We start from the raw sequence: 12,972 nt of genomic DNA on the forward strand, positions 1-12,972 counted from the left end.
ACCCTCATCACTGTCGCCTCCTAACTGGTCTCCCTGACTTTGCTCTTGCCTCATTTCCAACAGAATAGCGTCATGTTAAAAAGGAAGTAAGAGGCCGGGCACAGTGGCTCACGCCTGTAATCCCAGCACTTTGGGAGGCTGAGGCAGACGGATCACTTGAGGTAACAAGTTCAAGACCAGCTTGGCAACGTGACGAGACCCCGTCTCTACTAAAAATACAAAAATTAGCCAGGCATTGTAGCGGGCACCTGTAATCCCAGCTACTCAGGAGGCCAAGGCAGGGGAATGGCTTGAACCTGGGAGGTGGAGGTTGCAGTGAGCCAAGATAGTGCTACTGCACTCCAGCAACAGAGTAAGGCTCTGTCTCCAAAAAAAAAAAAAAAAACAAAAAAAAAGAACGGGGTGAAAATCAACAAATAGCAGGCACAGATTTGGGGCTAGATAATAGACAAGTGAAAAAGCAAATGTATTCACGTACCCTTGATGCCCCTAGAAAGTCCTTCAAAGCACGTGACAGGGCGTATATGAGAGTGTAAACTGTTCACCATATGATGGTCAGGCTTCTGAAGCTGTTTACATCTGGAACGCGACCATCAACCTGGAAGGTAAGAAAAACAAACAAACAAAAAAAACTTCTGAGTGACAAACAGCTTCCACAAAGCCCATCCATTTTATTCCATAGAAGAAAAAGAAATGCGTCATTTATAAAACTCTACCAGAGGAAGCAACAGCCATTGCTAATAGCAGAGGAAAGAAAGAAAGGCCTTAAAATTAGAAGCAGAGGAGCAGAACCATCCAGGACCTTGAAACAAAGATGGAGTCCACACAGTCAACCCCGGTGCATCACCCTAACAGCCTTCCACAGTAACTAACAATAATCCCAGGTCGGCAACACAGTTTCAAACCAGGCTCAGAATCCAGTTCAAGGAAACAAGATGAGTAATACGTTTTTATTTTATTTTTATTTTTATTTTCTTAAGATGGTTAAAATTGGGCCAGGCGCAGTGGTTCATACCCTCAGTTCCAGCACTTTGAGAGGCTGAGGCTGACAGATTGCTTGACCCCAGGAGTTCAAGACCAGTCTCGGCAACACGTCAAAACACTGTCTCTTCAAAAGATAAAAAATACAGGCTGGGCACGGTGGCTCACACCTGTAATCCCAGCACTTTGGAAGGCTGAGGTGGGTGGATTACTTGAGGTCAGGAGTTCAAGACCAGCCTGGCCAACATGGTGAAACCCTGTCTCTACTAAAGATAAAAAAATTAGGCAGGCATGGTGGCGTGCACCTGTAATCCCAGCTACTTGGGAGGCTGAGGGAGGAGACTCCCTTGAACTCGGGAGGCAGGGGTTGCAGTGAGCCAAGATCGAGTCACTGCACTCCAGCCTGGGTGATAGAGCAAGATTTCATCTCGAAAACAAAACAAAAAAATGGCCAGAGGCGGTGGCTCACGCCTGTAATCCCAGCACTTTGAGAGGCTGAGACACGAGAACTGATTGAACCCAGGAGGCGGAGGTTGCAATGAGTTGAGATGGCACCACCGCACTCCAGCTTGGGGGACAGAGTGAGACTCTGCCTAAAAAAATAAAAATAAATTTAAAAATAAAAATGAAAAAAATCAGCCTGGCGCGGTGGTGTGCACCTGTAGTCCCAGCTACCAGAAAGGCTGAGGTGGGAGGATTCCCTCAACCTGGGAGGTCAAGGCTGCAGTGAACCATGATTGCGTGATTGCACCATAGCACTCCAGCCTGGGCAACAGAGTAAGAACCTGTCTCAAAAAAAAAAAAAAGAAAAAGAAAAAGAAAAAAGAAAAAAAGGTTAAAATTTTCAAAGCTAATATATTCTTATTTTATTTTATTATTTTTATTTATTTATTTATTTACTTATTTTTAAGTGCAGCATGCAGTGGCATGATCTGTAGCCTCAAACTCCAGCACTCAAACGATCCTCCCGAGTAGCTGGGACTACAGGCGTGTGCCACTATACTTACTTAAAAGCTAATATATTATCTTAATAAGGGAGGAAACAGGTTTCAAAGACAGACAGAATTAAGACGAATGAGTAAAAGTTGAGGCAGACTTCAGGCTTGAGACCAAGGCAGGGCTTCTTAACCATGAGAACAAGCCTGTAAGCGCGGTGACTGGGCCCCTGGCAGTGAGCAGTGATCCCCTTACAGGTCTTGATATCAGGCGAGGCTGAACTAGAGGTCTGAGGATCCCAATCAATTCCAAGGTTTTATGATGGGTCACGTCAAAGCAAAAAATTATTCTGACACTTTTTACACATGGTAAGGCAGACTTTATTTAGGATTACTACAACAGGTGTCAAGGTCATAGCAACAGGGAGAAAGAGTGGGCTCAATTCCAAATACAGCAAAGACGTCTGGAGATCTGTAGCCAATGAGCAGGGGGTGGCGTCCGTGGAGGGGAAATTACTAAGAAGAGACATTAAAGTCAGGGGGAGTCTTGCTAAATCAACTTAACAGGATTCCTGCTGAAGGCAGTTTGACTTAGACAACAAGGATAGGAACTAGGAACTTGATCAGGTGTGATCAGACATCCAGAATAGAGGATATCTCTCTAAACTCATCTAGCAGCTCTCTAACTTTAGCAGGATTCTTGCTAAAACTAGCTGGGAAAGCCTGGAAGGTGGGGGTGGGCTAAAGGTCTAGCTGCGAAGGGGGCTCAGAGAAGCCGGATTCAAGTTTGGTCAAGGAGCAAGTCTTTATCCGTAATAGTAACTCCAGGGACAAACAGAGTTCCTGATACCTCGAGGTGGTGCCCAAGGCAATAGGGAAGTACTAGGCAGAGCAAAGAGCAGAATCCAGACGTCCCAGCTTTCCCAGACCCAAGCTCAGCGGGGTGAGTTATAGCTGGTGCCCGGTAATACCTGACACCGCATAACACCTTCTAGTTTCTCCATTTCTTCCCAAGTATAATTATAATTATTGCGCTTTTTTGCAAAATCTAGAAATGGCCGTTTCTAAACATCAAGCTACCATACAATAAGAGGAAACTACGTTTGCACATAATGCTGTGTGAGCAATTTACATACAATTCCCTGTGATACCGAAGCAGATTGATTCATCATCGTGAAGATAATGATGCTTTTCAAAGTGGCCTTGTAATGACAAGCATACAAATAAAATAGGCCAAAAACAAAAACTGAAACTAAAAGACTGAATTTAAAAGCCTCTGGCAAAAACCAGGAAGCCTGCGATCACTAACAGAATTACTAAATTACGCTAGCAAAGTTAAACAAAGTTCCATGATCCCCAAATCCAAAGGAAAGCATTTAAAGCTGACCCCAGCCTGGTCAACACAGCAAGACCCCATCTCCACAAAAACTTTTTTTAAGATTAAGTGGGCGTGGTGGCACACACCTGTTGCCCTGGCTACTTCAGAGGCAGAGGCAAGAGCATCATTTGAGTCCGGGAGTTCCAGGCTGCAATGAACTACGTTCACAACACTGCACTCCAGCCTGAGTGGCAGAGTGAGACTCCCTGTTTCTTAAAAAATAAAAATAAGACCGGGCGCCGTGGCTCACGCCTGTAATCCCAGCACTTTGGGAGGCCGAGGCGGGCGGGTAACGAGGTCAGGAGTTAGAGACCAGCCTAGCCAACATGGTGAAACCCTGTCTCTAATAACAATACAAAAATTAGCTGGGCATGGTGGCACACGCCTATAATCCCCGCTACTGGGGAGGCTGAGGCCGAGGAAGCGCTTGAACCCAGGAGGCAGAGGTTGCAGTGACACGAGATCGTGCCACAGCACTCCAGCTTGGGCAACAGAGTGAGGCTCCATCTCAAAAAATAAATAAATAAATAAATAAATAAATAAATAAATAAGCCAGGTGCGGTGGCATGCCTTTAGTCCTAGCTACTTGAGACGCTGATGTGGGAGGATTGCTCGAATTCAGGGTTCAAGGTTACAGAATATCCATTTCTAAAATAATAATAAAAGTAAAAATAGGGCAGGTGCGGTGGCTCAGGCCTATAATCCTAGCACTTTAGGAGGCCAAGGCAGGTGAATCACCTGTGGCAGGAGTTCGAGACCAGCCTGGCCAACATGGTGAAACCCCGTCTATACTAAAAATATGAAAATTAGCTGGACGTGGTGGTAGGCACCTGTAATCCCAGCTACTCAGGAGACTGAGGCAGGAGAATTGCTTGAACCTGGGAGGTGGAGGTTTCAGTGAGCCGAAATAACACCATTGCACTCCACCCTGGGCGACAAGATCAAAACTCTTTTAAAAAAAAAAAAAAAAAAAAAAAAAGTAGAAATAAATAAAGATGATACAACTGCCTTCCTTGATCTCAAAAGTGCAATCTACTTGCTGGGCAGAAGTTATTTAAGAATCCAGAAGGGTTGGCACACATGGTGGCTCACGCATGTAATCCTAGCACTTTGGGAGGCCAACTCAGGTGGATCACTGGAGGTCAGGAGTTCAAGACTAGCCTGGCCAACATGGTGAAAGCCCATCTCCACTCAAAAAATAGAAAAAAAAAATTTGCCGGGCGTGGTGGTGCATGCCTGTAATCCCAACTACTTGGGAGGCTGAGGCAGGAGAATCGCTTGAACCCAGAACGCGGAGGTTTCAGTGAGCCAAGATCACACCACTGCACTCCAGCCTGGACAACAGAGTGAGACTATCTCAAAAAACAAAACCAAAAAAAAGGCCAGGCGTGGTGGCTCACGCCTGTAATCCCAGCACTTCGGGAGGCCAAGGCAGGTGGATCACGAGGTCAGGAGACGGAGACCATCCTGGCTAACAAGGTGAAACCTTGTCTCTACTGAAAATACAAAAACAAAATTAGCCGGGCGTGGTGGCGGGTGCCTGTAGTCCCAGCTACTCGGGAGGCTGAAGCAGAATGACGAGAACCCGGGTAGGCGCCACTGCACTCCAGCCTGTGTGACAGACCAAAACTCTGTCTCAAAAAAAAAAAAAAAAAAAAGAACCTAGAAGGGCGATGTGCTAAACACTCTCGGGTTGCCCTTCAGGTGACGTTCCCTCTTTTTCCCCTGGGATCTGTGCCTGAGAGGCTGCCCTTCCTCACCTTCTGGCCCTGGCGAGGCACCCAGGGCAGGGATGAGGGTAGGAGGAGGGTCAAGACAGTAGGAGTACTGACACCCTGCTTCCTCCCCACAGCAGCACCTGGAGCTCTCTTCATCTCAAGTCCCTGTTTCTCTCAGGCTTCAGTTCTAGGGAACAAAGGGGCTTCCTCCTGCTGCCCCAGGGGACCCAATCCCTGTCTTTTTTGAGACAGGGTCTCATTCTGTCACCTAGGCTGGAGTACGGTGGTACGAACATAGTTCACTGCAGTCTTGAACTCCCGTGCTGAGCTTACATGATCTTGCCCCTCAGCCTCCCAAGTAGCTGGGACTAAAGGCACACACCACCACACCATACCTGGCTAATTTGGGCAGCAGCGGGGAGGATTGGTAGAGACAGGGTCTCATTATGTTGCCCAGGCTGGTCTCGAACTCCCCGGGCTCAAGCAATCCTCCTGCCTCAGACTCCCAAAGTGCTAAGCTTAGAGGTATGAGCCACCGCACCCAGCCAGTCTGCTCTTCTTAACTCTGTGGAAACACCGTGTCTCGTGACTCTCTTCTGTCACCTGTGACTGTGCCATATTTTCCTGCCAAGCCTCTGACTGACAACAGTAGAAGAAGAGGGGCAGAGAATTTCAAATTCGATTTTCTATCTCTGCCCTCAATGGAGAGGAAAGAAACAGAGAACCTGATTTTTAAGCTAGATTTTCAGGCATGGGTAGGGGTAGGCGTGGAGCACTGTCTGAGGAGACTCCACGTGTAAGAGTGTCAGTGAAAACCTTGAATTTTTTTTTTCTTTTTTTTTTTTGGAGACAGAGTCTGGCTCTGTCACTCAGGTTGGAGTGCAGTGGCACGCTCAGTTCACTGCAACCCCTGCCTCGCGTGTTCAAGTGATTCTCCTGCCTCAGCCTACCAAGTAGCTTAGATTACAGACATGAGTCACCACGCCTGGCTAAAACTTCGAATTTTCTACACAAAATTGTGTGTATGTATGTGTGCATTTTTCTGAAAAGAGAAATCCAGAAAGGAAAAGGTCAAAATGTTTCTATATCCTCAAAAGGTTACCAAAAATTTTAAGAGACAATGCTGCCAGAAAAACCACGTAGAAACAGCCACTGTCTCCCCAGGAGAAGAGCGAGCAACTGGTACGTGGCAGGCACCCAGGTCAGCTCCATGAGCAGGAAAGGCACCTCTTCCCCTGCCAAGGGGTGCTGGGCTGGAGGAAGGACCAGCACCACCCCCCAACTCCGGCCACCGCCCACCCCGGAGGGGGCAGCTGGGATGGTGCATTCCTGCAAATCTCTCACAGCTCCCTCTCAACACTCAGTGACATTTGCAAAGCTCATCAGCCCAGCAGGTGTCGGATGCACAAGCAACAGCAAAAACAGTTCCCCGGCTGGGGAAAATCTCATCGTGTTGTTCTGAAAACTTCCAGGCTGCTGAGAGCCTCCAGGCAGCAAACCAGGAGGGAAAAAACACTCAGGAGACAACAGAACAGCAGAGTGGACCACACAGGAAATGCCCAGGTGGGCACAACGAAGCCCGGAGCTGTCTGCAGATTCCCGCCCCAGGTGGGGAGCAGTCAACCCTTCTGGAGCCCATATCCGCCCCTCGGGAGCTATGCTGGGAGGATCAGCAGCTCCCTCCCACTAGGCTCGGTTCCCCCTTTACCACACAGACACAATCATTCAGAATGAACCTCATAGGGCTATTGTGGTATAAAGTAGAAAATGTGCTTTGTATGTCAGCAAGACCCAGGAAATGCCTTCAGAAGTGTGTTAGGATAAGTATCAAAGTTCTTCTGTTTTCTTCCTTGCAGGGGTGATCATGGGTACAAACAAACAGCAGGTGACAAGGGAAGTTGATGGAATCAACTTCCCAGTTCCACAGGGCCCTTGCCCAAAGGCAGTGGCAAGGGCTAGGTGAGGTAGCTCAGGCCTGTGATCCCAGCACTTTTGGGAGGCTGAGACAGGCGGATCACCTGAGGTTGGGAGTTAAGAGACCAGCTTGACCAACATGGAGAAACTCCATCTCTACTAAAAATACAAAATTAGCCGGGCGTGGTGGCACTTGCCTGTAATCCCAGCTACTCAGGAGGCTGAGGCAGGAGAATCACTTGAACCCAGGAGGCGGAGGTTGCAGTGAGCCAAGATCGCGCCATTGCACTCCAGCCTGGGCAACAAGAGCGAAACTCCGTCTCAAATAACAATAATAATAATTAATTAATTAATAAAGGGAGTGGCAAGCCAGCAGGCAATAATTAATTAATGAAGGGAGTGGCAAGCCAGCAGGCAATGCCACCTGAGAGGGGTGGGAGTCCTGGGTCCACAGGGAGCCCTACGATGGTCTCCACCTCCCATGCCGCGGTCCCTTTTCCTGCTGTGCCAGTGTCCTCAGCTCACAGGCACAGAGATGCTGTGGTTAAGAGCCTGGATGGGGAGCCTTGGTGGACGCTGGGTCTTGCCATGAACTGACTGGATGGCCGTGGGCAAGTTATATCATCTCTCCGTGACTTAGTCTCCTCATCTATAAATCAGGATGATCATAATCATAGTACTGTTTCTGTGAGGTATAAATAAATTCAAAGACAGTTCTCAGAATAGTGTCTGCGCTGGGCTCGATGGCTCACACTTGGAATCCCAGCACTTTGGGAGGCTGAGGCAGGCAGATCACTTCAAGTCAGGAGTTCGAGACCAGCCTGGCCAACATGGCGAAACCCCATCTCTACTGAAAATACAAAAATTAGCAGGGCAGGGTAGCACACGCCTGTAATCCCAGCTACTCGGGAGGCTGAGACAGGAGAATTGAATAGCTTGAACCGCGGGGGCAGAGGTTTCAGTGAGCCGAGATCATGCCACTGCACTGCAGCCTGAGCAACAGAGCAAGACTGTGTCTGAAAATAAATAAATAAATAAATAAAAACAGCATCTGGTATGCAGCAATAACTCAATAGATGCTGGCTGTCATATGTCCCGCATGTTTCAGTGAGTTTCCAAGGACCATTTAACAAACAGGCCTCTGTGCTTCAGACACTGGCACCACCAGCCCATGAGCCTACTAGCACATGGCCTTGATCCTAAGATGGGTTTCGTAACTTAACGTTCATACAATTACAATAGACATGCGCTTTTAACATAGATTTTCTCATCTATTAAATGGGGATAATAACAGCATCTAGCTAACAAGATTGGTGGAGGATTAAGGATTAAGAAATGCAGAATGCTTCGAACAGAGCTTGGCATGGTGTACTTATCAGAAATTGTCCTCTGCAGTTATTTTCACCGTTATTATAGTAATTGATCTGACCTGCTGCGGGCCTTCCCACTGCAATCAAATGTGGAAATTCTTCCTCATCCCTCGCTCAATCCAGGCATCACTTGACCCTGGTATCAAAGATGCATGGTCTGGGGCTGGCAAGCGAATGGCCTCGGTAAACAGAAAGATGCTGTGGAGTTTCAGGCATTTTCTGTGGTTTTCCCATTCTGTTGGCTTCCGAGAATTACTCACTTACAAAAAGAACATGGCGGCCGGGCGCAGTGGCTCACACCTGTAATCCCAGCACTTTGGGAGGCCAAGGCAGGTGGATCATGAGGTCAGGAGATCAAAACCATCCTGGCTAACATGGTGAAACTCCATCTCTACTAAAATACAAAAAATTAGCCGGTGTGGTGGCGGGCGCCTGTGGTCCCAGCTACTCTGGAGGCTGAGGCAGGAGAACGGCGTGAACCCGGGAGGCGGAGCTTGCAGTGAGCGGAGATAGCGCCACTGCACTCCAGCCTGGGCAACAGAGCGAGACTCCATCTCAAAAAAAAAAAACCAACATGGCTTAGAAATTGCTGAGTTACATATTAGATGCAGGTTGATTTAAGGTTGGTTTTTTTTTTTTTTTTGCCCTTGGGAGTAATTTTCAGGTCAGTATGTTGGCTTCTTGGTGGCCCCTGGAGCACAGCTGGCCTCCCGTCAGTCTGAGGGACTCATGGAAAATAAACCTTTAGCAGGGGCACACAAGGAAAACAATCAGAAGTGGAGAGAAAAAGTAGCAGGAAAGGGGTCCCAGTACAGTCAAAGATCATTGAGTGAGCCAGGAATTGAGACAATCACTAAATCAGTGGCCTCCACTGTCCATAACAAAGTCTGAAATAAGTTCCATCAAATCACTATTTTCCCTTCCTCTGTCACCTTAGCTGGTGCCTCGGTGCACTGGAGACTTGACGAATCATTAGTCTGTTCTTGCATTGCTATAAAAAAACACCTGAGACTGGGTAACTTATAAAGAAAAGAGGTTTATTTGGTTCACGGTCCTGCAGGCTGCACAAGAAGCATGGCACCAGCATCTGTTTCTGGTGAGGCCTCAAGAAGCTTCCACTCGCGGCAGAGACCAACGGGGAGCAGACATGTCACAAGGCGAGAGAGAGCGCAAGAGAGAGGAGGTGCCAAGCTCGGCAAACAATCAGCTCTCCCGTGAACTAACGGAGAGCTCACTCATCACCATGGGGACGGCACCAAGCCATTTATGAGGGATCCACTCCATGACCCAAACACCTCCCACCAGGCCCCACCTTCAATACTGGAGATCACATTTCAACATGAGATTTGGAGGGAACAAGTATCCAAATCTTATCAGAGAATATTAAACCAGTAAGGATACAGTCAATGAAAGGTAGAATCCTAAAAGCACGGACTCTGGGTCAGATCACCTGGATTCAAATCTTGGTTCCCTCAACACTTAGCCATGCGACCTTGGTCCAGCCCCAGGCACTCTGTGCCTCAGTTTCCTCATCTGTAAGATAAGGATGGCAGCAGCTAACAGGCAAGTGAGGTGTAAATGAATTAATATATATGAAGCTCTTGGAAAAGTGGCAAACAACAAGCACTTACAAACCTTTAGTCTTTTTTTGTTTTGTTTTGAGGCGGAATTTTGCTCTTGTTGCCCAGGCTGAAGTGCAATGACGCAATCTTGGCTCACTGCAACCTCCACCTCCCAGGCTCAAGCAATTCTCCCGCCTCAGCCTCCTGAGTGTCTGGGACTATAGGCATGCGCCACCACTCCCGGCTAATTTTGTATTATTGGTAGAGATGGGGTTTCTCCAAGTTGGTCAGGCTGGTCTCAAACTCCCGACCTCAGGTGATCCACCCACCTTGGCCTCCCAAAGTGCTGGGATTACAGGCCACCGCTCCTGGCCAACCTTTAGCCTTTATTATTCTTCAGTTCCTGCGGCCTGGGAGCCCTACAGGGAAAACCTGTTTGGGGTAGGGAGGGGAACTTTTCCAGCTCCCTGCAGCCAGTGAAATGGGAAGACAATTAGAGACCAACAGAACAGGATTCAAACTGCAGCCGCTCCACACATAAGTTACTGTGAGCTGGTTTATTATTATTATTATTATTATTATTAGTTTTAGACAAGGTCTTACTCTGTCTCTCAGGCTGGAGTGCAGTGGTGTGATCACAGCTCACTGCAGCATCAACCTCCCCAGGTTCAGGTGATTCTCCCACCTCAGCCCCGCAAGTATCTGGGACTACAGGTGCACGCCATCACATCCAGCTGATTTCTGTATTCCTTTGTAGAGACAGGGTTTCTCCATGTTGCCCGGGCTGGTCTCAAACTCCTGGGCTCAAGCGATCCCCCCTCCTCAGCCTCCCAAAGTGTTAGGATGACGGATTACAGGAGTAAGCCACTGCATCCGGCGCTGTGAGCTATTTTAGTTATGAAGTTCTCTGAAACTCATCTTCTTCACCAGCTACATAGGATTTGACCACTTCCTGGAATTGTTGTAAGAAATGAGACTACACCATGTAGGTATTAAATCAATGTTATTTTCTCCATCTCTTCCCCTTCCTTGGGGTGCAAAGGAGGCAATCAAAGCAAACACTACATTCTTGCAACTCTCAGAAAGCATGTCACCTACCCAGATCAAGGCCCCAGGGTGCCCTGAGACATCATGACCAGCCGGAAATAGTGTTTTCCTGCCAAGAAACCAAGAATCAGCGCACTTAACCAGGGCACACCCATGTGGCCTGTCCTCCAATGCTGAGACGTCAGCCATTTTCCAGCCATGGCCCAGAGAGCAGGAGTCAGGAAAAGCAGAGAAAACAGCGAAACAATCTGGGCCTGGAGTTCTCAGCAAATCCTGATTCTAACCGAAAGTCATGGGAACAACTTGACAACCACTTCATGAGGTGATGTCCGAATCATTAGCAAGAAAGGCTAGGGCAGGTCATTTTTATATAAACATCTGAAGGATAAAGAGTGTAGACAAATGTCTAAAACAATGCCTAAAACGGCTGCCTACTGCCTGCTTACACAGCTTTTTCCTTCTTTAGACAAATGATAAAACATCAGCACTTCTGAATATAAATCATCTTCAATTAAGACATTTCTGTTGGAAAAGCACTTTTAGCAGGACAAACGAAATATCTGCCACTGTTCTCCAACTTGGGTCTTTCAAGGTTGGCAGGGCGATTTATTTTTGTTGATTAAACAAAATACAAATGGAAAGGGCCTAAAAATTGATTAGCCAATTAAACTCAATGATTCTCAACAATGAAATGTGCATTATTAGCTTTGCCAGAGTTATAAAAACGTCTCCGAGCTTTACTGCCATTTTCACGATTTACACCATCGATATTTGTGCTGACAGAAAGATTAAGTAAGGACTGGCTGATGCAAAATTTGTCTTCTCTTTTGCTGGAACGGAAGGAAGAGAAACGATTAAGGGCTTGGGCCATTTCAGGAAGAACATCTGCACTGCATTGGTAATTCTTGAAAGAACGATCTGGATTGAGCAAGGGAGCTGTTGTCACTCATTTTGTGTGTACTTGTTCTTTAGTAAATTACAGATTCACTAATAGGGGCCAATTTGTTGAGATGACAACAATCATAAATATCCAGATTCTTCATTTTCTCTTCTCGTTTTCCAAGGGGATGAGTGTCCAGACAGGCAGCCAACCAAATGATGGGTGTCAGATGCTTTTGCAAAATCGATCCATGCACAGAGGGGCGCCATGAGCCTATTTCAGTCCAGAACAGTTTTTCTTAATTGCCACCGTGAAGTCAAGATCACAACTGCAATAAATTTACTTACAATAGCCCAAAACCCAGGGCAGTAGAATGCTGATGCTTCCTGGTGGTCAGAGCAGGAATGTTGCTGGCTGCTAAGCATTTTTAAACTTGATTGTATATAATTGTTAATCACTGACCCATTCTCCAACCCTTCTGGGCTGGAAGATGTTGCTAGGCAACGAATTTTGCTCTAGATACTTTCTGAAAGCTAGTGAGGCAAAAACCAAGTGTCAACTAAGTAAACACTAACCATTAGAGACAGGTTCAAATAAAAAAGGGATGCCTAGCTTCCTTAGAGCACACCCATCTCATGTCCTTTCTTAATGTAGACACGTATTTCCTGCGCTTACAACTCAGCAAATAAGCAATCTTAGGTTGAACTGGGGGAAATTGCCCTTTTGGTAGCTCAATTTGGCAATTCATATGGGTCAACCTAATCAGAGGCAGGTTTCCACGGTCTGTGAAATAGAAGAACTATTTTCCTCCACGAGCGTAATCATAATTGGGCCTCGCATCAATAACACATCACTTACCTAAGGCACATATTTCCTGAAATTCCTTTTATAAGAAAGAGTTGGGAGAGGCAATCTGCTGGCAAATGCCTGAATAAGAAGTCAGAGTTATTTTTCCATTTTAGACTAACACAATCTGATTTGACCGATTCTTTTTTTTTTTTTTGAGACGGAGTCTCGCTCTGTCGCCCAGGCTGTGCAGTGGCCGGATCTCAGCTCACTGCAAGCTCCGCCTCCTGGGTTTACGCCGTTCTCCTGCCTCAGCCTCCCGAGTAGCTGGGACTACAGGCGCCCGCCACCTCGCCCGGCTAGTTTTTTGTATTTTTTTAAGTAGAGACGGGGTTTCACCG

General features: G+C 47.0%; 1 protein-coding gene across 5 annotated transcripts in view; it reads right to left on the reverse strand.

Annotated features, from left to right (window-relative positions):
* The window catches only part of LOC105472738 (TIAM Rac1 associated GEF 1), a 443,930-nt gene that overhangs the window by 347,366 nt on the left and 83,592 nt on the right, over nucleotides 1-12,972 (reverse strand). For all 5 annotated transcript variants that reach the window (XM_071095586.1, XM_071095584.1, XM_071095597.1 and 2 more), the window contains exon 2: nucleotides 479-598. The gene's annotated coding sequence lies outside the window, so the exon portion shown is untranslated. The remainder of the gene's footprint in view (nucleotides 1-478; nucleotides 599-12,972) is intronic.

This window comes from Macaca nemestrina, chromosome 4 (genome assembly GCF_043159975.1).
Source record: "Macaca nemestrina isolate mMacNem1 chromosome 4, mMacNem.hap1, whole genome shotgun sequence".
Classification (NCBI taxonomy): domain Eukaryota; kingdom Metazoa; phylum Chordata; class Mammalia; order Primates; family Cercopithecidae; genus Macaca; species Macaca nemestrina.